The following is a 27412-nucleotide window of genomic DNA, read 5'->3' on the forward strand; positions in this document are numbered from 1 at the left end:
ATGGCCAAACTCTGGTTCAAATTCCAGTATTACTTCTGCAGCGAACATGTGTGCTTCTTCACCTTCCTGCTGCTCTACCTGACCACAGGGAGCCTGGTCTTCCTGCACTCTGGCTTGGTGGGCAAGCCTGCTGTATCCCAGAGCCAGGCCAGCCTGTCCAGGGAAGGCTCCACCCAGGGCAATGAACTGCCTTTCTTGGGCAACCTGCACCTGGCCCAGGGTTTCCGGGAGGGTGAAGCTTCCAGCATCCCCGCAAGCACAGACCCTCCTTAAAGGGCAAGGACGCCTCTGAGAGAGCCAAGCTGGGTGACTATGGGGGAGCCTCCAGCTGAGCCTCCAAGGGGAGAGCCCTCCAGGAGAAGGAGGAGAAGCATGGTAAGAGCACTATGGATCAGGGCCTGGGAGAGGGACAGAGGGACACGACAGAGGGTAATACAGTTCTAGCACTGGCATTTAATAGGAACCAGCTGTTTATGAGTTTAAGCTCGTAGACACTGCAAGATTTCAGTATTACCCCCACTCCACAGTAGAAAAATACTGAAGCTCAGAGAGGTTAAGCAGCCTGTGCAAGTTTGCACAACTTGTCAATTAGCAAGTTTGCATTTGAGCCCAGCTGTCCATCAGGGCTTCAAGCTCCACCCCCCACCCCCCACACATCTTCCTCCAAACTGTGAAACACACACAAAAATCACACCAGTCAGCTCTCTGGTATTTCAGGGCCCAGTCCTGTTATAAGCACTTGGCATGTTTGGAGTTATTTCCACAAATCTATACTTGGCTGCCATGATTCCTGTGATATAGAGGAGGAAATGTGTTCCAAGAGCCCGTGTTCACCTGGCTACCAAGTGACAGGGCTTGGGCTCCACCATACCACCAATGGTCCACATTCTGGGTCCTTGGCAATGGGTCCTCAGGGGACACTGCTGCCCTGGCCATGTTTGATTGCATTTTCTTAGTCCATCAGGCATAAACAGCTTTGCTGATTTTCACTGAATTCCCTGGGATGAACACGACACATAGAATGCTGTGCTTAGCTGACAGATGTGACACAGGCTGGCAGGAGTGAAGACACTGGCTCTTGGCTGCAGTAGCCCTGGAGCTTGAACCAGGTCTCCCTGTGACAGCACTCCAAGTCTACTGGCATCCCCGTCTGCCCAGCGTGCTGGGGAGGAACCCGGCAATCCATGAGATTGACAGGGACGGGGTCCCCAGAACTCAGGCCAGATGGCTGGGAGAATACACTGAGGTAGAGCGAACACCTGACCAGCCTTGTGTCCACAGATTCAACTCACAGAAAGTCCTCTCTGTACCATGGAGAGACGCAGGGTGACCGAAGGAGCTCCTCCCAGTTCAGAGGCCTCCAGCAGATGCCATGCTCCTGCCCCGGGGACTTCCCTAGATCTCTGCCTCTTGAAGACCCCAGTGTTCACTGGGAAGGGAGAAGGCAGGTGGGACACAGCAGGACAGTTGGGGGCCTGGGCCTCACACTCCACCTCCACCCCATCCAGCCATGTGGTGCAGGTGAAGTACTTGGCCTTCTTGGGCCTCAGTTTTGAAATCTATAAAATGGGGATAATGATGGCTCCCTTCTGGGCAGTTCTGAGCATTCAGGGAACTGATGCTCAGGAAAGCATCTGGCACCCCCAGCCCAGCACAGATGATCAGAGATATTCAGGGGTGCTCGTGGGGTCTGCCTGGGAAGGAGCCCATCTCACAGGTACAGGTGAAGCAGGAGGGCTGCCCACTGGAGAGGCTGGTCACTCCCAGCTCCACCTTTCCTTGGAAAACCCCAAAGCTCCTTGTCATGATTGAAGGTCAGACCCACTTGCCTGGCCATCTCCCAACCCCACCTTGGAATATGTCCCCCTCGGCCATCTTCCTGCCATTCACCGGGCATGCCCAGTCCATTCCTACCTCAGGAACTCTGGGTAGGCCGTTCTTCCACCCTGGATACTCTTTCCCCAGATCTTTCTATGACTCCCTTCTTCCCTTCCTTTGAGCCTCCAATCAAACCCTGCTTTCCACAGATGCTTCCCAGGGTGACCCAACAGGTCCCACTTCCTACCTGGTCACAACCACATCCCCCAGCCTCTCTTTGGTCACCACCCTTATCACTGTGGAGAGCACCCTGGTACCCTGCCAGCTCCTGGAAGTCAGGGCTGCCTGTCCTTGTCTCAGTTCCATCAGCACCTGGGACAGCGCCTGTTTGGGTGGATGAGTGTTTGGAGGAACACATGGTGGGTCCCCCACTCCCAGGAGGACTGCCAAGTCTCAGCTTTTCCATCTCCAGGAAACTGCCCCTTCCAGGTTCCATGAAACCCTGCTCCCCAGAGTTTCCTGCCTGGCCCACGTAGGAATGGTCATGGTCTGTACCTGTCTAGATGCCTTGTAGGGTATCAATCCCCCTGGCACAGTTGATACATGCACAACCATGTCCCCATTTGTTGTGAGAATGAAACAGTCAGCCCTCGGTGTCTGTGGGTGCCACACCCTCAGATTCGATGAGACACAGATGGAAAATAATCGAGAATAAAAAGGTTGCAGACATTTTTCTTACCATTTTGCCCTCAGTGATACAGAGTGACAACTACTTACATAGAATCCACGTTGTGTTGGGAGTTGTAAATAATCTAGAGATGACTTAAATTTCCAGGAGTGTGTGCGCAGGTTCTGTACAAACATGACACCATTTTATGCAAGGGACTTGAGCATTTGCTGATTTTGGTATCCACGGGGGGTGCTGGAACCATCCCACACTGATGCTGCTGAACCGCCATATGCTGCTGCCGCTGCTACTACTCACCCTTTCTTGAGCAACTACTACATGCCATCAAGCTTTATTTACTTTTCATGTCATAATGAAATGATATGTGAAAATGCTCATCTCATCTTCTGGCTTATACCATAGGTCACTTATTAGTTGCTGCTGTTTTTATCAGTAACTGATATCTATTGACTGATCATTGAAGACTTAACACCTGTGAGTCTTTCATTGAATTAGTCCAACTCAGTTCAGAGATTGTCCCGTTTCACAGATGGTAAAACTGAGACCCAGAAATCACTCACCCGGGGTTACACAGGTCATGGAAAAACTGAGGTTTAAAACGAGGTACATTTAGCTCCAAAGTGTGTGAGCCTTCTCCGCTGCTATGCTAGTTAGCCTTGCACACTGAGCCCAGCAATGCTCTATAGTTTATGAAATGCAAAGAGAAGAAAGAAAGAAGCATAAGATAGCCCTGGCTGGTGTTGTCCACAGGCATTTTTGGGATCAGTGGTATTAAGGATACACAGATCCAGCCTGTCCAGGAGGAACTTATTCAGAGCCCAGCAAGGAGAGACAACCAAGTGGATTAAAGCTCAGCAGTTTCTCCCACCTGGTGCTAAATACACGGGCTTCCTCATGCCAGCGAGGGCTCTGCTGGAGGCAGCAAGGCAGAGGGGAGGGGCTGGGCAGGAGAGGGTAAACCTGTATTTGAATGCAGATAGTTGGAGACTTCTTCCTTCCTTCCTTCCTTCCTGCCTGCCTGCCTGCCTGCCTGCACTTATTGTATGCCTAGCCCCTCCTGTGCCAGGAGGATTGATACCCTACAAGGCATCTGGACTTAGAAATAATTCAAACGTTTTTCCTCTAAGGAATATTCACAATCCCTTAGGGGAAGACAGATAGGTAAAAAAAAGAAGTTATATTTTCAAACACTAACCCTCAATTATCAAAGCCATACATGCTCATTGTAGAAAAATTAGAATATGTTAAAACAGACAGAGCCCAGGAGTAAGATGGCTGGACCCCACTAGCCAACCTGCCAGGAGCTGGTGTCTCCACTCCCACACCGCCAGCTGCATCTCCAGCGTCTTTTGGCATATTTAATGGTGTAACCCGCTTCCCCCATTGTAGCACCTTTCCTTTGATAAAATTCTTCCACAAGGAGTCGAAATTATTTCTAATTTGAAAACATAATGCACAGTAATGAGAAAATCACTCAGGAGACAGTTCATCAGGGAGCAGCTTCGAGATCCCCAGGTGTACCCTTTGGTGGCCTCCTGGGGGAGGAGCAGTGGAGGGAGCTGTGGGACTCTCCTGCCCCCAGGCCCTTGCACGTGAACAGGAAATGCCAGTCCCTGCACGTAAAGCACGGACAGCCTGGAGCGTCAGCCCCAGGGCCACTTCCAGGGTGGCGGAGCGTCCCCAGCAGTAGAGTACCTACTTGAGTTTCCAGTCTGAGCAGGTACCGTGTTCAGCTCGGCATGCAGACTCATTGTGTGTAACATCAGTGGACAATCGATGCATTTTTTTTTTCTGAGGCCACCACAGCTGAGTTCCCTAAACAGGTCCTTCAACCCAGGGGTTGAGGCTCACGCACCTCCAGAGCTCACAGGTCCAAAATCAAGGGGTTGGCAGGGCCATGCACTCCAGAGGGCTCTGGGGACAACTGCCTTGTGCCTCTGCCCTGCTGCCCTCCCCTCCTGTGGCTTCTGCTGTTACTCCATCGTCTGCTTCTGTTGCCACAAGGCATTGTTCTGTCTCTGTCTCTTCATAGGCCAGGGGTGCTTGACCAATGAGCTATATTCTCAGCTCAATTTATTTATTTGTTCATTTATTTATTTATTTGGAGACAGGGTCTCACCAAGTTCTCACTAAGTTGCTCAGGGCCTTGCTAAATTACTGAGACTGACCTCACACTTGTGAATCTCCTGTCTTAGCCTCCTGAGCTGCTGGGATGACTGGCGTGCACCACTGTGCCTGTTTTGTGTGTGTGTTTGTTTTTGGTATTAGTTATTGAACCCAGGGGCATTTAACCACTGAACTACATCCCCAGCACATTCTAATTTTTTATTTTGAAACAGGGTTTTTATTTTGAGAAAGGCTCTTTCTAAGTCGCTTAGGTCTGCCTTAGTTGCTGAGGCTGGATTTGAACTCATGATCCTCCTGCCTCAGCCTTCCAAGTTGCTTGGGATGACAGGCGTGTGCCACCGTACACAACCCCATATGGCCATCTTCTTAGAAGGAATGCGGTCAGATTGGATTGAGCCCACTGTCCTCCAGTGTGGCCTCAGAACTCAATTACATATGCAGTGATCTTATTTCAAATAAAGCAGCATTCTGAGGTCCTGGGGATAAGACTCTTGGTTTCTTTTTTTTTTTTCTTTCAATAAATAGCATCCCTAATAGAATTTTTGTTTCCACTTTTCAGGGAGAAAAATCCTACTTCCAAGAGCTTGAGTGACATTCAGAGATTCCTGTGGCACTGTCCTCAGGACTGGAGCCTAGACCTGCCTGACTCCAGGACAGCGAGTCACCTCCTGTCACCAGTCTGTTCATGAGCCATTCAGTAAGGGGTGCAGGTCATTTGCATCCAGCCCTGGGAAGAGACTGCCTTGCTCCAGGAGAGTAGAACTGTGTGAAAGGTTAACTGGAGCAACAGGACAAAGTTAGGAAAGAAAAACCCCCTGCCGTGAGGAGGGGTCCTGATGCTGGTTTCTGGGCTTAAGACAAATAGCCCAGCTAAGGGGTCCTGGCCACCCTTGCAGTCGGTCACCGTGGAGACGAGCTGATAGCATGAGCTTGGCCGCGAATCCACCCTCAAGTGACCTGGGAGCCTGTCCCTGTTTGACACACCTGACCACCCCTCACCCTCATCTCCAAGAGAGTCTGCTGCTACAAAAGGATTTGAAGAGGGGCCCAAGGAGAGACTGAAGAAGATGGCAGGGGCCTCTCAGTCCCCAGACTGATGAGCCCAGCAGGGCCATAGAGCCCCAAGGACAGGACTGATGGTCATGTGGGTGGCAACCTGCACCCAAGACCAGCAGGAAAGGGGTCCCCAGGTCTCTCCCAGGACAGGTAGGAAACCCCAGGGCTCTGCCAGCTCATCAGGCCCTGGTATGTAACACACCCGCGTCCTCCAAAGCATAAGGAAGGGCCCTGAGTCTTCCCTCCCTCCTGTTCACAGATAAGGGCATGGAGGTCAATCAACAAGTCTCTGTTCAGCCTGCTGGAGGGGAAGCAGGGGCAGCCCAGCACTTCAAAGTGCAGACTTTGGGGACAGGGGCTGCCTAAGCACATCCCAGGGGACCCAGCTTCTCCCATCCCCCTCCAGGGTGGTCTGAACAGGTGGCAGATAGCCCCACACTGTGGCACACGGGAAGGGATGGACCTAGACTTGGGTTGGGTCTGAGACCCTCACTCCTGGGTGAACTTGGGCAAGTGTCTAAGTGATATAGCTAGAGATCAGCACAGGTTGGTCAGTGTGCCCCAGTGGTGGCAAAGGACAAAAAACCCCACCCCAGGGCTTCAACTAAAGAAGAAAACACAGGTGCTCCCTGGCCTGGAGTTCTAGTGACTTCATGCTGAGCATCCTTCTGGAAGACTCAGCTTGGCTCCTCTCTGCCCTAGCTTCTAGTCCTCCTGACAGGCTTGTGCTGGCTCCAGAGGATGGTGGCTGCTGGTAGCTCTGGACTCACACAATACCAACACCATTAGCCAGGGGAGGTTTAACCTACAGCAATTCAGTGAACAGTCGGGTGTCCTCTTTTGGGTGGGCAATCTGGTAGCCCCTATGGGATTCAAGATCTGGAAACCAGGAAGAGGAGCGTCCTGCAGGCAGAGTGCCCACGGGGTCCACCCCTCCATGCCACAGAGGAACTATGAAGCCACCTGCGTACGTATGTTTTCACTTCTGTAATTAGATTGTACCAGTCCTATCCAACGTGACTGCTGTCCCCTGGGTGGCCAGATGCACCCATCCTCATCCTAAACTGACATCCCCTTAGTCATGTTGCCACTGGCTCCAAGCCAGCCTGTATGCTCAGGTCCTCCTGTGGCTCTTTTATCTTGAAGCCCGTGTGTCCAGAGGAAACACAACTCCCTTGAAATAACTGGAAGGCGGACCTGAGCTTAAACTTGAAGGGAGGCCCTTGCAAGCTGGGCAGAGTACCTGGCTCCTGGTTCATTCAGAAAAGAGGGAAGCAGAAGGGACGTCAGTAGCTGCCAATCAGCACTTACACCATGTGCCCAAAGTAAGATTGGCTTGTGAGGCTGATGCAGGGAAGAGTAGTGGTGCTTTGTAACCTCATCTGTGAAATGGGTTCATGAGAAGGCAGATTGAACAGGACAGGGGCGTGACTCCACGGGACAGCGCTTGCCTAGCGGGCATGAGCCAGAAAGCAGCTACAAACCTCCAGAGTATCACTGTCTGAGGTCTCTGCTCCGGGCAGGTGATGCTTCCTCTAAAGGTAGCAGTTCTTAGCTGAGCAGGGCTCCTGTCTCCTAGAGAAATCCCAAGAGGCCCTGTGGAGGCTTGTCTCTTGCAGAGCTGGGAACACTGCTCCTGGCAGGGGAGCATCTGGGGCCTGATGTCTAGATGACAGGCTGGCATCCTCTGCTAGGCCCTGCTCCTCACGACAAGGCAGGGGAGAGCAAGGTCCACCCTTTAGACTGGACGGCAGCCTCACCAGGGAAGGAGATGGAGGGCCCTTTAGCATTTTCTTTGGTCATAGCCTCTGAGGTCCACTAAATTCAAAGTGCTGGCTGGATCCACCATCCCACCTCCAGTTGCATTTGTGTGTCGCGGTGGGAAGAGCTGGTGTGGGTGTCTCAGAGACCCAACTGGAGCCTTGTTCAGCCACCATTAGTGCCTATCTCAGACAGGACACCTTTCTAAGGCTTCCTGCTACTAATGGGGCATTGAGAAGATCCCCTGATTCAAGAAGCAAGAAGTTCATAATGTGGGCTCTGGAGCCAGATTGCTTGCATCCAATTCTGGATTTATGAGTGCAAGCTGTGTTATCTTGGGCAAAGCCATAACCTCTCTGGGCTTTCATTTCCTCTTCTGTATAGAATGGGACTAGTATTCTCATGGGATTATGGTAAAGATTCAATGGAGACAATGTACATAGAGGACTTACCAAAGTGCAAATCCAAATAATAATAATAGTAATTTTAAGATGTAAGGGAAACGAGCACAGTGGTGCTCTCCTGTAATTCCAGCAGCTCAAGAGGCTGAAGCAGGAGGATCACAAGTTCAAAGCCAGCCTCAGGAACTTCAGCGAGGCCTTAAGCAACTTAGTGAGACACTGTCTCTAAAAAAAAACAAAAACAAAAACATAAAAAAGCTGGGGATGTGGTTCAGTGCTTAAGTGCCCCTGGGTTCAATCCTCAGTACCAAAACAAAAAAAATGGAAAAAGACTAAACTGTAAAGTCCTGTCTTTGTGCATGAGAGTTCACTGTTCACCATGAATTATAGGAAAGTTTATTGCTTTAAGAAAACTAAGTGCATGGTTTATAGTTGGATGGCTGTTTATACAATTTGAAATGGTCCTTTGGATGGGAGCATTTGCCTTGAACCACCATAGAGACAAACTGTAAAGTACTTTAAACAACACTGTGAATGGCCACTTAATCTGCTTTCCTGAACTTCACACCTATTATGTGCAGGACATCATGATAGGGACATTTACACAAACCACTCCATTTCAACCTCATGGAATTGTTAGTTTCACCCCCCCACAAAGAAGCCTCTGGAGGTGGCTGCCAGGAATGGCCAAGGTGCTGTCAGAGGTTAAGTTTCTAGAGGTGCCTTAGTACGTGCCTCATCCTGGGTGGCATAGCATGCTCCATTTGGAGCTCAGGGGGTGACCTTGGCTTGGGTTTCTGGGCGCCCAGATGTCACCAGGAGATCAAGGCCCAGGCCACAAAAGCCTCCCTCCCACTCCCAGTGGGCCTACAAGACCCCAGGTCCCTCCTGGATCAGGTTCCACCAAGACCCCGGCTTCTAGTCTTGTTTTCCCCAGAAGGAAGGAATCGGTACCCAGGGCCCCACCAGGCCAGCCACTGCAGCGTGCTGAGGCTCCTTCTGTAACCCATACCTGACTTCTCTCCTCTCCAAAGCCAAGTACATCTGCTGCTACCTCGATGACACCCAGAGGCGGGCCCTGAGAGGCATGTCCTTTTTCGACTACAAATGATGACCATCTTCCATTGCCAGGACAACTGTGATGAACGGTAGGCACCCCGCGGTCCATGGACTGCTCCAAGTCGACCCTTCCCTTCTCCCTCCTGCTCTGCAGGGGGCGGGCCGTGAGCACCAGGATAGCAGAACGCAGGCTTGTGAGTGCACATGCGTGTGCACACACAGGGATGAGCGGGCCTGCGGGGTGACTGTGCAAGTGTGCCATGTGCAGAGCATGGGGTTGGCAGGCGAGCATCATGCCATCACCTGATGCTCTTTAAACAGCAGTGGTGCTGCTGTGGTCCTTGGGAGCACGTGTGCAAGAGTCCAGCATCATGCCTGTGTCCAGGTAGTCAATGGCATTGCCAAACATGCCTCATTAAGCTGAAAGTGAACGGGATTGAGAGAACTTGCATGTGGCTGGGGAATGTGCGAGCAGGTCACTCTGTCTGCATGAGGCTCATTTGAAGGGTGAGGTGAGGGTCCAGAAATGGGGGCATCTGATGGTTTCTCAGTGTAGAAACCCCTGGATGTTCTCCTGGGAGAAACACTCAGCTCTCCAGACAGGCTTCCAATCTGAGCAGAAGCTGATTAGAATGAGTTTGATTAGACTGTGCACTCGGGGGTGGTGCACACCTGTAATCCCAGCAACTCGGGAGGCTGAGGCAGGAGGATGGAAAGTTGGAGGCAAATCTCAACAAGGTAGCAAAACCAGGTCTCAAAATAATAAAATAAAAAGGGATGGGAATGTGACTCAGGGGTAAACACCCCTGGGTTCAATCCCACCCACCTGCACTCCCCAAAAAAACAAAGAATGTGCCTGGCAGTGGAGGGAGTGAGTTTTAAAGAGCAGATGAGTCTGTGTATGACCTGTGAACAGGGACAGGACCCTAGGGCTGACATGGGACTGAGCTGATATCCTCCCCTTGTCTTCTGGGACCTTGACCTTGTCGTGGCTCACAGGGAGACCTTGAATCCACTCACTGCTATACTCCAGTTGGCTGACTGTAAGGGTCACAAGCTCTACTGGTCACAGCTGTATGGCTTGTGCAGAAATGAGCTAGTGGGTGGCCACTGAGGGACTCTTCCTACTGTCCCTGTTTATCAAACACTGTCCCCTTTATAATTAGCTGCCTGAGAAGCCCACCATTAAAATCATGAACCCAGGACCCTCTCCAGCTTGTGAAGGACCTCGAGTCCTTGATGACGTGGACTTATTAATGAACTTGCCAACCCATGGGGAGATGGAGGGGTTCCACAGAGCCCCTGTCCTCAGGCAGCTCCCAGCCTAGGAGGGGGATGGACACATACCCATGAGATGGGTTGCACTAGTACCACCATTAGGGGTCGGATGTGCTGAAGAGGCCCCTCGGGAGGTGACAGCCAGGAAGCGCTGGAGCCCTTGAGTCAGTCAGCTCAGGTCAGCAGCATTGGCTGTGCACACATGCTGGGATCAGGGGCCAGGCAGCCACAACCCTGCCGCAGGGCTCCCCATCTCGCTGGGGAAAGTGAGGTGTGGACAGGCTGAGCAGTTTCCACTTGAGAAGCCTTGCTCCTGCCAAGCCCTGTCCCACAGCACTTGGCGAACAGGTCCCTATGAGGCTGGAGTGCCTTGATCCACAGTCAGCAAATGAGCATGCTGGGCTAGAGACACTGAAGCAGGATGGGTGCTGAGCCAGGAGCTCTTACAGTGGGGACGTGAAGGGGTGAAGGGAGCCCATGGGGGACTCGGTACAGAGTACAAAGGTAGGACCCTGAGCTGGGTTTTGAAGTATGAATAGGAGTTCTCTAGGTGTTGATAGTAGAGTGTGTGGGAAGAATCATCATCTCATAAACTAGGAAGCAGTGAGAGAGGGAAGGGCCGGGCTTGCTCCTTTTATAATAGCTGACTCACAGGAACCACCAAGAGTCCCACAAGAATGACCATAATCCCTTTCAAGGGCACACCTCCAGTGACCCAAGATGTCTCACGAGGCCCTACATCTTAAGCCTCCTCCACCTCCCCAAGGCACCACCATGGAAACCAGGCCTTTGACACATGGACTCCTGGGAGACCCTCAAACCACATCCAAACCACAGCACCTTAGAAGGTACATGCCCTCTGTGTTCATCAGCTTCCCATCACTGTAACAAAATACCCGAGACAATTACCTTATACAGAGAAAAGTTGTATTTTGGCTCACAGTCTAGGGGTTTCCAAACTACGATTGAGGGGCCTTGTTGCTTTGGGCCTGTGTGGAGATGGCGCATCATGGGGGTGCACATGAAATACCACAGCCACTCACCTTTTAGGAAATGAGAGGCAGGGGAAAGGGGTGGGCCTCACAATTCCCTCCAGGGCAAGTCCCCAGTCACCTAAGGACCTCTAGTGAGGCACTACCTCTTCAAGTGTGTACTAGCTGCTGGCAGCACCTCCCTGGGGGTTTGTGAGTACAGTTCAGAACCTCCACCCTCCTGACCCAGGAGACTCCTGGCCCCTTTGTTCTTTCCCTGACCCAGAAATGATGGGTCCCCTGCCTCCCCAGGCCTTTGTCCTTTGGGCCTCTGAGTGATGAGGTCTCTCTTGCCTTGGAATTGCTAATGCTCTGGGCCCTGTTCTCAGAAAGTGCTGCTTCTGTCAGTGGGGTCTTTATAAATGAGAGGACTGGGATATCTGAGAACCAGGGCTGGAAAGACAGGAGGCTGAGGGGGCAGATGTAGGAGGCTTGCCAGCCCCAGTATTTGGCTGGGCATCGGGTCCCAAGATGCTCGGCTTGTCTAAGCTGCTCTTGCCCCACTTGCCGGAGTGAGCAGCTGGCTGCAGCAATGCCACATTTGACCCAAGCCACCTGGTGTGGAGGCCACAGGTCTGGCTGGGCATGTCCCTCCATCTGGGACCATGCCATCCAGGGAGCTGACGGTCCCCACAGGATGCTCTTCAGGTGCCTGGTATTTTGCAGGCTGCTTCCTGAGGCCACCATGTCTCAGAGACCACTGTGGACGAAGGGGCTGAGCAGAGCCTGTCTCCCTCCCCTCCCCAGCTCCCCAGACGTGGGGCTAGAGCAAGAGCCAGCTCGTCATTTGTTTCTAGACTATGTAGCCACTGAGCGTCCTTTTTAGGAAGGATTCCATACTTACGGGGGGAAAAAAATAAAAGTTAAAAATCTAAGCATGCCTGGCTTGTTTTGTTTTGTAAAAGGCATTTCTTTCTTGGCTGGGTCAGGAGCATAGTTTTACCACCTTCAGAAGGAAAGTGAGTCTCTGCTCCTCCCCTGCCTCCAATCCTATAGGGACATGGAGGCATCAATCCTGGGTGATGTTTCCTGGAATAGAGAGATGAATGTCTCCTGTCCCCAGACAGGGAGGACCAAGGGAGTGGGTGGGGACACATGGCAGAGGAGGATACACTGTGGATATGGGTGGTGAGTCATGTGGGTGGGCCATGCCTCAGGCAGAGAAGGGCAGAGGGGTGGCCCTGGGGTGCTCCTGTTCCTCTTCTGGGTCTTCCTGACCTCAGGGTCCCCCCTCCCACACCTCCATGGCCCCCAACTCCCAGCCTCCCTGACTCCTCTTGGGGGTCTCTTGGAGTTTCCTTCACCCCATCTCCTGGATCCCTGGGCTCTCCTGACGACCTCGGGGTGTCCTTTTCTCCCAAAGGCCCCTGTCTGCCGGGGTGCATGTGCGGGGTCTCGGTCGGGGTCCTGGGTGCCCGCCTGACAGCAGCCTCGCCCAGGGTTACCTGTACACCAGGCTGGAGTTCGGTGCTGAGGCTACTTCAGCCACAAGATCCAGGTGGCTGACATGACGTGGCCCAGTGTGTCATGGAGTGCAAGGGTGAGTAGGGCAGTGTGTGCAGCGGTGCCAACTGCCTCTCCGTCTACCAGCTCCAGCTTATGCAGCAGTCGGCCCGCAGGTGTATGTGAGTCTGCCCGCCTGCATCTCCTCAGGTCCCATCCCCACCATCTGCCCCACACCTTCCATGGCTCCCATCACCCCAGGCGACAGGTGCCACCTGCCCACCTGCTTCCTGCCGGCCTTGGCAGAGGCCTTGGGTCCAGCTGCTGTGAACATCCCCAGGGCCCCTGCCTTCCCCTGCCTCCCGTGCCAGGGGCCCCCCTCATTCTACCTGACTTCCTCCTTCCCAAACTGAGCTAAAGCCTGAACTTGTCCTTCCTTGCTGGTCTCTAGTGATGGTCATGATGACAATGGCCATCACTGTCTTGTTGATACCTGCAGACCCTCTCTCCTTTCTGAGCATGGCCTCTGGAGCAGCCCCTCTCCTCTCCACAGTGACCCTTGAAATGGTCCCTGGTATTTAACTGTTCCCAATTGATAGATGAGGACGCTGAGTCTGAGTCTCCCATGGCAGACAGCAGAGGATTTAGACCAACTCTGGAGGCTTCCACACCTTCCTGATCCACTTCGGGGTCTATGGATGCTTCCAGTTGGAGTATTGTTGGAAGAATCACCAGTCTCCAAACCCAGGGAAGGAGGAGGCAGACAAGAGAGAACAGGAACCAGTTCCTCCTCTGGTAGTATTGTCCCATGTGGCATGGCTTTGTTCCTGAGGGGCAGGACTGTTGAATGACAGTAACCTTTTGTCAGACACCTGTCAGGCACTGTGTTCAGCCTGGGGCAGGCTTGGTTTTACTTACCTTCCTACAGGCTTTTCAGGTCACTGCCACGGTTAATTAACCCCCTTTACAGCCAGGACCTGAAAGCATCAGAGTGAACTTGCCAAAGATCACGAGGTCTAGTGCCAGGTGACCCTACAGACCTATAAAAGGAACTAAAAGGCTTGCCTGAGGAGTGGGGGCTGGGCTTACCCCATTGCACCATTTATCTAGAGGCAGCGACAGAACTCCACCATGAAATCCTCTGACCCTGTGGCCTGTGGATCCCCAGTTGGAATGTGCCTAAGAGGCCCCCGGAGACCTAGATTGGCTGCTGCATCAGCAAGCCACACAATTCTGCCTTTCTAAGGAGCCCAGGTGACACCAGGCTGGAACAGACTTTGAATAATGAGGCGAGATCTCAGTAGATCTCTTCTAGGATGCAGACCTGCCAGCATAGGATTCGGCAGAAAGTTAGCACCTCTGTTTGCATAAAAGTCATTATGTGAAATTCATATTTCAAAAAACTCATTGCTTGCTGGACATGGTAGTTCACACCTGTCATCCCAGCAGCTAGGGAGCCAAGGCAGGAGGATCACCACTTCAAAGCCAGCCTCAGCTAAAAAGTGAGGCCCTAAGCAACTCAGTGAGACCCTGTCTCTAAATAAAATACAAAATAGGACTGGGGAGGTGGCTCAGGGGTCAAGAGCCCTGAGTTCAATTACTGGTACCAAAAAACAAACAAAAGAACCCTCCTAGCTTGATAATGTGTTCAGTATTTCAAATCCCATATTTCAAAGCCAGCTCGAGCTGCCCCACCATGCACAGGCTTGGCAGCCATGCTGGTCACCACCAACGGGTTGCACCATCTCCCAGCCACTCGTCTCAACTCAGGCTTGACACCTGGCTGGCAGGAGCAGAGGTGGTCTAGGAATCCAAGCTTGAGGAGGGCCAGCCAGGTGGGTGTCTGGTGTGACTTGGTGTCTCTGAAGGGGCAGATTTCACATGGTCACCTCAGGTCTCCTCTGTGCCCATATTTATGTTACGTGGATGATGACACTTAGGCCATCTGAAGTGAAGGCCTCCAGTTAGGAAGACTTACAGGGGGAAGCTACTGCATCTAAAATATGCCAGTAGATGAGGCAGAGCCAGATAAGGAGATTTGGGTTGTACTTGTCCTTCGTAAGACATTAGCCAGACCTCCTTAGCTACAGTTCAGTTGGCCGGATAATCTGGACCTCCTCTCTCTCTCTCTCTCTCATACACACACACACACACACACACACACACATGGTCACAGTTCACAGATGTCATGATCATCTGGCATCATACCCTTCCATGAACCATCAAAGACTTTTCCATTAGCTGAAGTATATCCACCTCAACATGCAGTCGTCACTAGAATCTGTTAGGGTGAGGTGTGTTGTGTTCCCGTAGCTGGGTGGGTGCTGGGAAGCCATCCCTAACACTGGCAGGAATACCGTGGCACCCCTCAGCTTGCCCGCTGCCATCGCCCTGGGGGGGCAGTCGTGCACCAGACAGAAGCATCTTTGCATCATGTCCAAGAGTGGAGATCTTGGTCATTTCTACTGAGAGTGGAGTCCTGGATTCTCGAAGTCCACCCAGTTCTGAACAGTCACTGTACAAGGTCTGCAGCCTGAGCACCTTCAGCTGGACTCTGAAGGACAATCCCAGCCTTGTCAACCTCAAGGCTACTGTGGCTGAGGCTTGAATGGAGGCAGCTTGGATAAGAAGACAGATGGCTGCTGATATGTCCAAGGGGGCTCATGGGAGCTCCCAGTTGACAACATGGCATCTGGAAACAGTCCTGAGATCTTTCCTGAATCAGACCATTTGATGAGCTCCCACTGAACCAGGTACGGGGAGGCTTGATGGGGAAACCAAGCACCATCCCACCCCCGACAGCAGTAAGGTCAGTCCAACCACGGGGGTATGTTCAGAGGACTTCCAGGAGCATAGTTTGGGTTGAATTGCATTCTAATGAGGTTCAGGGTATAGGAAAGCCATGTTTTCTAGCCAGAAGCAGAAATTCAGAACCAGCAAAAGCCATGGGTTGCACGTCACAGTTGGTGACACCTCCTTGGTGACTCCACTTTACACTCAGACTCAGAGAGGCAGAGCAGCTTGGTTGAACAACCCCAAGGAGGCTCCAAGAGGAGAGGGCCTGTATGGGGGCCTCAAAACACGCATAAGTTGTGCCTGGTGGATAGGGGGAAGATATTCAGACTAGAGACAAGTCACTAGGGAATGGGAGAGAGATCCAGGCAAAGGAAGTGGAGTCTGCAGAAACCTAGAGGTGATTTCTGGAAATAACAGGCAGGTGTGATTTTTTTTCCCAAAGCCATGTCACCTCTTAGGGACCCATCATGGGCTGGAACCCAGGTCTCCCAGTTGGGGTGCTCACTCAGTACAGTATTGTAGACACCCTGAACCCCTTGAATTGGACTCAGGACCCATCTCCTCTTGGCAAGGGGACTCCTCAGCTCCAGCTTAACTCCTTTCCCCAACCCTGGCCCTCCTTCTGCTTTGTTCCTGACTCTAAGCAATATGATACCACCAAGGTCTTTCTCTGACTTTCCCATGCCTGGGATCAGTTTTATACATAAATAATCAGAAATAGGTGCCTTCCAAGCCACTGGCACACAACCCTAGCATGTATTGCATCAGAAAGAGAAATACGCTAGCACCTGGAGAAACAGGTAGGCAGAAGCCAGATTCTGTGTGCAGAGTCCTGACTCAGGATTAACACTGTTTCCTAGTGGAGTTTCCCTGGAGATCCAAGGAGGCTGCTTATCTCCCAACACTACCCTGAATGGGCCTCTGCCTGGGGTAGGGGCCGGCCACCTTGTTCTGAGCCTATAGGGTGCGTTTACTGGCAATATCTGCAGGCACCTGCTGTTCTGCCTTGACACAGACTCCTGGACACCTGGACTCTGCCTGGTTACAAAAGAACCAAGAAATAGTCTTCCTCCGTGATTGGAGTCTTAAAAAAATGGATATTGAACCCAGGAGAACTAAACCATTGGGCCCAATTCCCAGCCCCATTTTGTATTTTATTACAGTCAGGTCTCCTGAGTTGCTTATGGGCCTCGCAAGTTGTTTGAGGCTGGCTCTGAACTCGTGATCCTCCTGCCTCAGCCTCCGAGCCACTGGGACGACAGGCATGTGCCACCATGCCTGGTTGAAGCCAATTTTTTCACAGTAGTTTGCTAACTGGTCTGCAAGAGTGGTTCTCCTCCAGAGGGAGATACCTGATGGACTCGTGAACATTATGTTTCATAGGGGTGTTGCCAGAATGTTCAACTGGCCTGAACGTCATGCAAGATTTGGGTCCATTGTCCTTAGAACTATGCTGGGCTGCTTACCTGTTTGGCTCGGGGTGCTGGCTGCCTTTCCATGGGGCTGAACCCAGATGACAGCAAACTGGACCTGCCCTGACTCTATCTGTCTTATGCATCTTGAAGAAAGCATTATGAAGTTCGCACTATCACTGGGAAACACAGAGATCCCTGATTTGTTCTGCAACTTCACACACCATGGACAAGTGATGAGAAGGGAACGGAAGTGGCACAGGCATTTGCTGAGTCTCAGACAGTCTAAAGGTCCATTCCAGGGGACTTCCACCCAGCTGTGCAGGGAACACATGATGAGACCCACTTACAGATGAGGAAAACTGAGGCTCAGTGAAATGAAGACACCTGCCCAAGGGCACACAGGTAAGTGCATGCCTGGCCTAAGCAGATGCCCTTCCCTCTGGATTCAGAGCTCCCCACATATGAGAAGAAACCTTCTCACTGCTGTGGAGAGCAGGAAGTGTCAGGAAGGACAACAGATCCCCTGGCTGCTTCATTTTGAAGAAAAGAGAGCTTCTCAACCTGAAGGGGAAAGCCAGGTGACCTATATCCCAGAAAGAGGAAGTGTAATATCAAGGGTCAGGGCTGTCATTCCTACTCACTGTGCCCAGATCATCTAAGTTGCCATAGAGAGCCACCCGCAGAGAGAAGCAGCCTCCAAGAGGCTGCCCAGGCTCCTGGGACTCAAGCTAAAGAACTCTGCTGGCTGAGAGGCTCTCCAGCCCCTGCACTGAAGTGTCAGGAAGCCCCTGTGACTCAACAGTTTCCACCCCGACCTCCCAAGCATACTTCAGGAAGATTCTCCACCCTGAAATTGACTTCCCAAACTATCCTCTGGCCCCAGAACACACCTTGACCAAAGAGACACACAGTGGTAGCTTCTGATGGTCTGTACCCTTTCAAACCTCTGAAAACCTGACCTTCTTTGATATTCAGACATTCAGGTGAGCCCTCATCAATAAGTGGGGACTCAGGGGACTCATTAGCAGCTGCTTAAATGCCAAAGGTGCCAATCTCTGCAGAACCAGACAGCGAAGTCTTCCTTTCTCCTCTCCCCATCTTTTCTAAGGACAGAAGCCAGGACCCGGGCCTTGGACTGCCCCTTCCTCAATACCCAAGTTCACAAGGCTTTTCCTGTCCATCTCTGAATGGCCCACACCCCATCTTCCATGCTCCCATCCTACAGGTGAGCACTCTGAGGCTCTGGGATACAGGAAACTACCCATGGTCAAAGCTGAGGGTGTGGAGTTCCAGTTGGTGCTTCACGAGGATAGCTTCTTGTTCTACAGGTGATGATGAAGGGTTCCAGAGAGGAGAAGCCCGATCGGGCTAGAACTGGCATCTCCTGGTCATGAGTTTCCTGTCACATGGCCAGGACCGCCCATCATGAGCCTGTCGGTTCAAGGAAGTACCAAGGCCTTCTGCTGGGACACCAGCTGGCAGACCTTCCAGGGCCCTGGGTTGTGGCTGGACCTCGAGACCATCTGAGATGCGTGATGATTGGCCCTATCAGACTGAGCCCAGGAAAGGGGTGCCCTATGGGGGAAGTGGGGAGGCCAGAGCACTTGGCCATGGGACCCCAGGTGAGGAGCACATGGACCCTGACAGACGCCCCAGTGCCATTTGGTTACTCAGGTCATGGCTGCAAGAGGCTGCAAGAGCAACCCCCCAGAACAGTAAGGAGGACCCAAATCAGCAAGGGATCCCAAAGACCATCAGAGATACATCATACACAGACACCAGCATTGTCCCGGCTGTGGCATCAGGTCTGTAAGGGTCCGAGTGCTCTTGGTTCCTGGTAAGGGCCTGCCTGGGCTGGTCCCCACCTGTCCCATTTCTCTCTGTGTGGTGCTGGCACTGGGGAAATAGCATGTTCCAACCAGGTGCCAGTCGCTCATGGGATTGCTGGGAAATGCCAAAGCCCTGGTGGCCTGGAGCTGGCAGGGATATGAGGAGGTGGGCAGAAACTAGACCTCTCCCTGTGCTAGAGGCGGGGAGCCCTCCAATCCACTAACTGTTGCCAGGCAACCCGGAGAGAGTCCCTGGGGTCATCCTCTCCACATGCACAACCCCCCCGTGGTGAGACTGGGCTCACAGAGGTGTGATGGTGACCCACCAGTGTCTGCCCAAGTGTCCTCAAGCACACACAGCACAGCTGGACACCCATTGCCAGGAGACCAGCCAGGCAGGTGGGCACATGCCTGCCCTTCGCCCTGGATGACCAAGAGATCCACAAGGGCCCTGGGTCTCCCTGGGATCCTGACCATTCAGCATCCACAGGCCTAATGGGAGGATTCATGCCCCATGCCACACACACACAGGCACACACATGCACACATAGGGACATAGGCTGACGCTCACTGCTCATGCACAGCAGGACACACACTAGCAGCGTGTGCGAGATGCACGCTCAGCCTCGTGCCCCAACACCTGAGCACACCTGGGTGCCGTAGGGCTCTCCTCCTATGGTGCACTCAGCTCCCGCCTGCCATATGTGCTGATGGATGGATGCACCCCTCACCACGTGCCCAAACTCCAGTCGCCCCTTCCCAGGCAGCTCTGTTGGGACCTGAGGGTCTCAGACCCCCTGGATCGTAGGAGGGGCTCAGGGAAGGACCAACCTTGGAGGATGAGTTGGGGGGTGAGACCCCTTCCTTGCAGGGCTGGGGAGCAGATCAAGGGTCCAGTGCAGCTGCAGGGAGCCTGGCACCAGCCCCACTCCCTGAGTACTGGTGGGGTTCACAGGGAGCTGGAGCCAGTTCTGGAGCAGGCCAGCATCACTGAGCTTTCTGGTCAAGTGAGCGTCACCCACCCAGCTGTGGCCTGCCTGCCCCAGTGCCCTGCCTAGCACACTCCCTGAGCCTCAGAAATGGGCTTCCCTGGAGCAGCCACAGGACGGGAGGCTGCACAGGGCTCCCCAAGGCATCTGAGTCTGATGCTTCCTTGTTTGGGGACTGGAGGACAGAAGTCCAGCCTTCCAACTGCCAAGACACAAGGCCATCAGAGGCAGCTCAGCACTCTTCTGGATATTTCCATGACTGCAGGTGCGAGGCTCCTTGAATGGTCTGACCCCTGCTTCCCATCTGTGTGGGGAAACTGAGGCCTGGAGGGAGTTCACAGGAGGTCACCGCTGGTGGCTCTCACACCAGGCTGGGGCCAGAGTCAGGGAACATGAGGATACAACTGCCTGGTGTCACCACAGCATGCTCCAGAAATTAGCCATTTAACCAAAATCAGCTGTCCCTGGTTTGATTTGGCACCACAGTGAAGGACTTCTGGGTCGCCAGGTATCAGGAAGTAAAAATAATCACTCGGATGTCTTTGGTAAAAGCGTCATTGGTAAACACCCCCAACCTTCTCAGGGAGTCATTTCATATCCTTTTCTCTGAACATATAGACACCTATGTGTGTGCTAAAGAGTGTCCAGTTGTACCCTATGGACACACCCAGGTCCCTTACAGGTGGAGGCATCTGGCTTCTGCAGTTGGCTTTGCTTTTTCCCCAGGCTGACATGTGTTTCTGAGATGAGCCTCAGTAAGGTCTTGCCAACAGTGGCTCCTTAGGTTCCTCTAAGTTCTGCTTCTGTCCTCTGTGAAGTGAGTCTCCATGAACTTTGCAGAGTCTTCAAGAGAGTGGGACCAGCTGATGTTGCTGATGTTTCCAAAGTGCTCAACAGCTGGGTACAGTGATGCCCACCTGAAATTCCATGGCTCTGGAGGCTGAGGCAGGAGGATCTCGGGTTTGAGGCCAGTCTCAGCAACTTAGCAAGACCCTAAGCAACTTAGTGAGACCCTGTCTCCCAGTAAAAAGGGGGGACTGGAGATGTGGTTTGGTGGTTAAGTGCCCCTAGGTGTCAAAAATAACATGTGCTCATCAGAGTGAACAACATGTAGTAGGAACTTAATGATTGGCACCTATTCTTGTGCTTGTGATTGAGATCTACACAATGTCAACAGTGTCCTTTGTTTTAGGTGACAGCTGCTTCTGGGAAGGTATGTTCAACTCGAGATTTGAGAAGTAACTGAGCCTAATTTTAAATGTGCACGATACAAATTTGACAGGAGTCACTTCTTATTTTTTCTTTGTCTTTAGTTCATAAAAGTATATATTCCTTGTAGAAAGAGTTATAAAGGAGTTGATCCAAAAGATAGATAGAAAATTTACCTCTAATCCTAGGGGATCTGAGTTCTCTGAAATAGAACCGACAGGCTGTGTGGATATATGTGCATATTAAGAGATTTATTTTAAGGAGTTGGTTGGCATACTGTAGGAGTTGGAAAGTCTGACTTGGTAGGCCAGGCCAGAAGCCGTAAATGCAGGCAGGGGTGCATTCTGCAGTCTTGAAACCGAATTTTTTCCTCCCCAGGAAACTTCAGTTTCTCTCCTTAAGGCTTTCAACTGATTAGACAATGCCCACCCATCATCAAGGGTAATCTCCTTTACCATATAATTGTAGATACACAATTACAGAATACACATATACACAATGTCTTCACATATATACCTATCTTCACACATACACATATCTTCATGGCAACATCTAGTCTTGGACCAAACAACTGGGCACCTTGGGCTAGGCAAATCAACACAGAAAAGTCACCCATCAGACCTACTTTTCAGAAACATCATCATGAGATTTCTATTGATAGTTTTTTTTTTTACAAAATTGATACTTTAGATGAAACTTATATTCTTGGTTTTTACTTAATGTTGTATCTCAAACACATCTTCACCTGATAACAATAACCTTTAACAGTAGTTGAGGTTGTGGCTCAGTGGTAGAGCACTTGTCTAGCATGTATGAGGCATGGGGTTCCATCCTCAGCACCACATGTAAATAAATAAATTAATTAATTAAATAAATAAATAAAAAAGGTCCATCCACAACTAAAATTTTTTTTAATTAAAAAAAAAACTTGAACACCATTACTTTCAATGGAGGCATAGAATTCCACCATTGGTGTCCTTACCTAATCTATTTGTCTAATCCCTCACTGTTGGACACCTCTGTTGTTTCTCCTCTTTCACTTGTTCATTTAGAAAATGAGCAACGTTACTGATTACTCTGTGCACAGCTCAGGGGACACCCTCACGGTCCCCAGCTGTCCACCCAGGTTCCTTTTAGTACGGTGACTGCTGGAGACAAAGCTCATACTCGCCCCCTGCTATGGAAAGTAGCCACTGGACCCCCAGGGGCTATGAAGGGGCCCCCTTCCCCAGGCAGGCAGCCCACAGCCAGGGCAGGTCCCACGAGGGAAGCAGCACACGAAGTCAAGGCCAGACGTTTTTTCCTGAAGGTGGGACAACTCTGGGGGCAGGTCTCCCTCCCGAGCTTCCTGTGTGTCCAGTGAGGTGGCCCCCAGCTGAGAGCACAGCTTCAGTGAAACACTGTCTTAGGTGCTGTGTCCAGGGAACCTGGGCAAGGACAATGGCTCTGAATGTTTTCTAGGAGGCGATTCTCTGGGGGACAGCAGTGGCTTCCATGCTGCCCATGGTGCGGGATCATGATGGGATCAGGAGAATCCTCCATGGACCATACGGCTTCCCCAAATGGGACTTAGCCGCCATGAACCAGGAAGTGGCACATCACAATGCTGCCAAAGGGAAGAGGATAAAGTGATCCAGGAGGAAATTCACCTTGGGACCTGGATTGTTGGCAAAGATGCCAGCCCCAAGAAGAACATTCCCTCGGTATAGAGCACATCGACTCTGAACAAACCTGTTCAAGAACAACAACAACAACAAAAAATGCAATTGCTCTTTCTGTCTCTGTTTTGACTTGCTGTGTGATCTTGGGCAAGACTCTTGCCCTCTCTGGGTCTCCACATCCAAGAGCTTCCTTTAGAAGGTTGTTCCCTAGGAGATCTGACTCCTTCTCAATATGACGCTGCTTTTTCCTTCCTGTTCTTCAGCTGGAAGTGTGGTATATTGAGGATGTTTCCACAGACCTGAGAACCTCTCCCTGGCCTTACTTTGACAGCCACCATCCCGGATATGTCTGTGGACAAGCGTATGGATCTCTGAAGAGAAGGTGAGGCAGGGACCCTCCCGCTCACAGCACTCAGGGTGGGAAGAGAGCGTGCAGCATAGCTGTGGGAACCAACACGGGGCCGTGAAGCAGCGGCCTGGTGGGATGGGTGAGGTGGCAGACTGTGGATGGGCTGCGGTCATTTAATGGGGACCTGAAGGGGTGGGTCTCCCTCCCTCTGAGGGAAGGCTCAGGAAGGCGGTGACATTGAACAGGGCTTAGGAGCGTGAGCAGGAGGTTTCCAGGCCAGGACAAGGACAACCCACCAGGGACAGTCCCCGTCACTGCAGGTGTGCACACAGAGGCAGCAGGAGGCTTCCAGAACCCTGGGCACATGACAGCGGTGCCCACGGGTCCCTTTCTCAGCCAAAGATCCTGGGAACCCTCCCTCCCCAGCCAGACAGTGGCCAGATCAGGGAGGAAGCTGGACCTTGCACTTCCCAGGTCCCCAGGTTCCAGCACAGAGCTGGATGCAGAGCTGGCACCTGAGGTGCCCATGGAGCCCATTATGCAGCCTCTCCTGGGCTGAGACCACCCACTCCTGGTCGCCCAGCCTCGCCATCCTGGTTCCTCGCTCCTTGGGCTCCTGATCCAGGAGCATCTCTCTCAAAGGCCCAGAGGCAGCAGCTCAGAGTGTCCTGTCCTCCCTGTGACCCTCGTGGGGCCCACAGTTCACTTCCCACCCAAGCTGTGGGTTTGAAGTTCTCACCCCCATTTCCCAGGTGAGAAAACCAAGGCTCGGCCGGCAAGGGCCCCCTCAAACTCACGGTGCACGTGAGCGGGGCTGCTGGGGTGGACGCTGGGAGCCACTCCAAACCCATAGCACCTCGGCTTCCCTGGGCCCTGGAGGACCTACAGGTGGCAGACCAATGTGGCGAGGTCACATCCGCCCATCAGTCTTCCATGCGACTGGAAGGAAGTGCTGGAGATGGGTGGATAGGAAGCCCCCCGTGAACCGCCCCCTTCCTGCTTCCTCAGCTCTCCTCAGGGGCCCAAGGGGCACCACTGAGGATGTTAGGGGGTGGGGAGACAGAGCTGCCTGTGCCCAAGGTGGAGGGTCTGAGATTTAGGGTGACCGAGGGGACCCCCTGCATGTCATTGTCTCTGTCTCTGCTCTCCAGCCAGGGACCACCATTCCTATTTGACATCTGGCAGAGAGAAGCCACACCTGGTGACACAGCTCTCTGGGTGTGACTTGGGTCTGAAACCAGATTATTATTGGATTTGGGGCAACCCAGGACAAGGTGAGGCTACAGGTCTGGTCCAGAAGCAGGTTGGACTTGGAGAAATAAAGCAATCAGGGGCAGCTCTGTCCATGCAGGACAGAGCACAAAGGTCAGGCTCCCTTCTGGCTGAGAAGAACTGACTCCCACAGCTGTCCCCCAAGCGTGGGCTGCGTGTCACTGTCAGACAGAGGGGCACTGACTGTGGCGTGCTGCCTGACAGAGACATTTCTTTTCCAGTTCTTTTAAGTCCTCCAGGAGAAAACTTCCCCCAATGCTGAAGTGTCTTTAATACATCCTTCAACTGATCTCTGTTTTGCAGGAAAAATTGCAGCTGACCCCAGGTTCAGAGTCTTTGCACACGAGAGTACCTAGGTAGCATTTAATTACAGTCATTCCTCAGTATCCGCAGGGCAGGGGCCCCAGGTGTCCTGCAGATGCCCATGTCCTCAGAGACTGGAGTTCCTTAGGTAAAATGGTGGAGTTTCTGCAGAGAGCCTCGCACATCTTGCCGTATGCTTTAACTCATTTCTAGCTGGGCACGATGGTGCATGCCTGTCATCCCAGCAGAGAGGGAGGCTAAGGAAGGAGGATGCAAGTTGGAGACCAGCCTCAGTCACTTAGTGAGGATTTAAGCAACTTAGCAAGACTCCATGTCAAGATAAAAAGTAAAAAAAAAAAAAAGGCTGGGTGTGGCTCAGTGGTTAAGCACACCTCTGGGTTCAATCCTGGTACCAAAAATCAAAACAAAACAAAACAAAATCTTCACCTCTAGATAACTTACAATCCTAACACAGTGACAAGGTATATAAATAATTTCTATACTCTAAGGAATAAAGGCAAAGAAAAAATCTGTGTGCACATTGTCAATATTTGTGGGATTTTTCCCTGAATATTTTCAATCCACATTGGTTGGATCTGTGGACCAGGAAGGCGGGGCACAGAGGCAGGCGGTACCTTGCTGTTTCTATAAGACTTGGTGTTTGTATTTAGTTTTTGGAAATATGAGTGACTTCTCCGCAAATAATTCCTGTAGGAGCCATCAAGTTCCCTTCAAATTTTATGTTTCAAACATTGAGTTGATGAAGGGAATTGAATAACAATCCCAGGTACCAGATTGGCAGGATTGCAGGGGTCATCAGTGTGTGGCCCGGGGACCCTGGAGCCCAGGGAGGCCCCCGGCCCAGGCATAGGGGTGCAGATCTGCCCCAGATTTGGAGTTGGGGCATCCGGGCTCGGTGATGCGCCTGCTCTCCTCCTGCCTTCCCAGGAGTACCCACTGGCCGCCCTCGCAGGCACCGCCTGCCACTGCGGCATCCCCACCACGCGTTTCCCACTCCTCAAGAGGGAGGAGGAGCATCTGTGTGAGCAGAAGTGCAGCGCCGACGAGCTGGAGAACTGTCAGACCTCCAGCCACTTCGTCATGGACCAGACGCAGGTCCAAGGTGAGTCCACACGCCCAGAGCCTGGTGACGCCTGCGCTCCTGGCAATTCCCTCCAGTGGAGCTGCAGCTGGAAAGACTGTGCAGGCCACACGGCAGGGGGCAGTGGCAGGGGCAGGGGCAGGGGGCAGAAGGGATGGGTAGGCAGGGCAGGAGCATGGGGTAAGGCTGGTGGACTTTGCGAGGCCTGAGATTCTTGCATAGGCGATAGAGGAATGTCTAAGCAGGAGGTTCTAAAGACCCCACTTCTGTCCCTCATAGGGCCCTACCACTGTCCCTCGTCACGAAGGATCTTTGGTGGCTCTCCACTGAGCATAGAAGCATCAAGACAGCAGAAAGAGGCCTGGCACTCAGAGCTGGACTCTGCTGGGTGACATTCTCAACCCTGTCGCCCAGTTCAGCTGGCACACTTGGGTAAAATACGTGATCAAGATGCAGGTGTCCATCACACAAAGCTGCCTCCTTGGGTTCCTTGCAGCCAGTCCTTCCCCGCTCAGTACTGAGTGACCACGCCTCTGCTTCCTGTCCCTGTTCTGCCTGTTCGGGTTGCTGTGACCTGCATCCACATCTGAGTTGCTGAATGTATCGGCATTGTGCGCCATCGATGGATGGGCACTTGCAGTCTTTCTGGTTCATTTATGTACAAGTCTGTGTGGCCGTATTTTGGGTCAGATCTTGATCAGAAGAGTGATATTGATTTACATTTTCATTTTAAAATTTTGATACAATTTCCAAATATGTAAATGTTACCAAAATAGAATACAGAACTCCCATGAACACTTTAAGATGACCTGAGTGTTCACATTCCTGAGCTGAGCCAATGGTGACTTAACTCTCAGTTACCCCTTAATGTCTCAATATATTTCCTAATGAAAAGCCAGCTGTCCCAGGTCACCACCATACAATCATCAAAATCAAAGCAGCATCAATTCCATATGGTTGTCCAATCCAGATTTTGTTGATAACCCAGTAGCAGGCCAAGAATCCTATCCAGGATCTTGCTGCCTGTAGTTGCCATGTCTGGTGACTTTTGTTAATTCCTCAGCCTGCCCTGGTCTTTTCTAATGCTAACCTTGTATCTTTGAGTTTATCTGTGTACTTACATTAAAAACCATGCATGAGTTGACAGTGGTCGCTCAGGTTATGGTCCCACAGCTGAGTTTGTCTGGCTTTACCCATTTCCTTAAGTTAACGATCTCGACCAGTTCCACCAACCTCCATGTATTAATGTTTGCTCCAAGTTCTCATCAGTAATCAAATACTACAAAGGTGGGTCTCGACTTGTGCTGTGCATTAGAATCGTCTGGGAGATATTTTTAACTACCCTTGCCCAAGGTATATCCCAGATAATCAATCACAGTATCCAGGAGTGAAATTCCGTTCAATGCATTTTAAATTCCTGGGGTGACTATAGTGTGAGTCAAGGTTAAGAACTAACAAGGCAGATTACTTTTATGAAGGAGGTTATAATAATGATCACGTCATTAGCTCAAATGGTACTTTTCAAAGGCAATATATTGATAAATAGGATAGAGTGTAAAGAAAATTTTAAGAGGCATATATCTCCATTTTAAACTCAAAGGCTTATAGAATTTTTGTTTGGATATTTAAAGAGCATTTTGTTTCCTGAAACAGTGTTCAGTGAAGACTAATAAAGAATATGGCGTCCTGGCTAAAAAAAGGAAAAGAAGGAAAGGCCCGGGCCCCACTGGCTCCAGTATGGACCCACCGTGAGGTCCTGGGCAGTCCTTTCCTCCCTGAACTCAGTTTCTCCAGCTGCAAGTGAAGCTGCAGGTTGCTCACTCCT

The 27412-nt window shown here is 51.8% G+C and overlaps 1 pseudogene; it reads left to right on the forward strand.

The window, feature by feature from the left end:
- Window positions 1-25979, forward strand: LOC124974409 (WSC domain-containing protein 2-like; annotated as a pseudogene).
- Window positions 25980-27412: the final 1433 nt, after the last annotated feature.

Source organism: Sciurus carolinensis, unplaced genomic scaffold (genome assembly GCF_902686445.1).
Source record: "Sciurus carolinensis unplaced genomic scaffold, mSciCar1.2, whole genome shotgun sequence".
Lineage (NCBI taxonomy): Eukaryota > Metazoa > Chordata > Mammalia > Rodentia > Sciuridae > Sciurus > Sciurus carolinensis.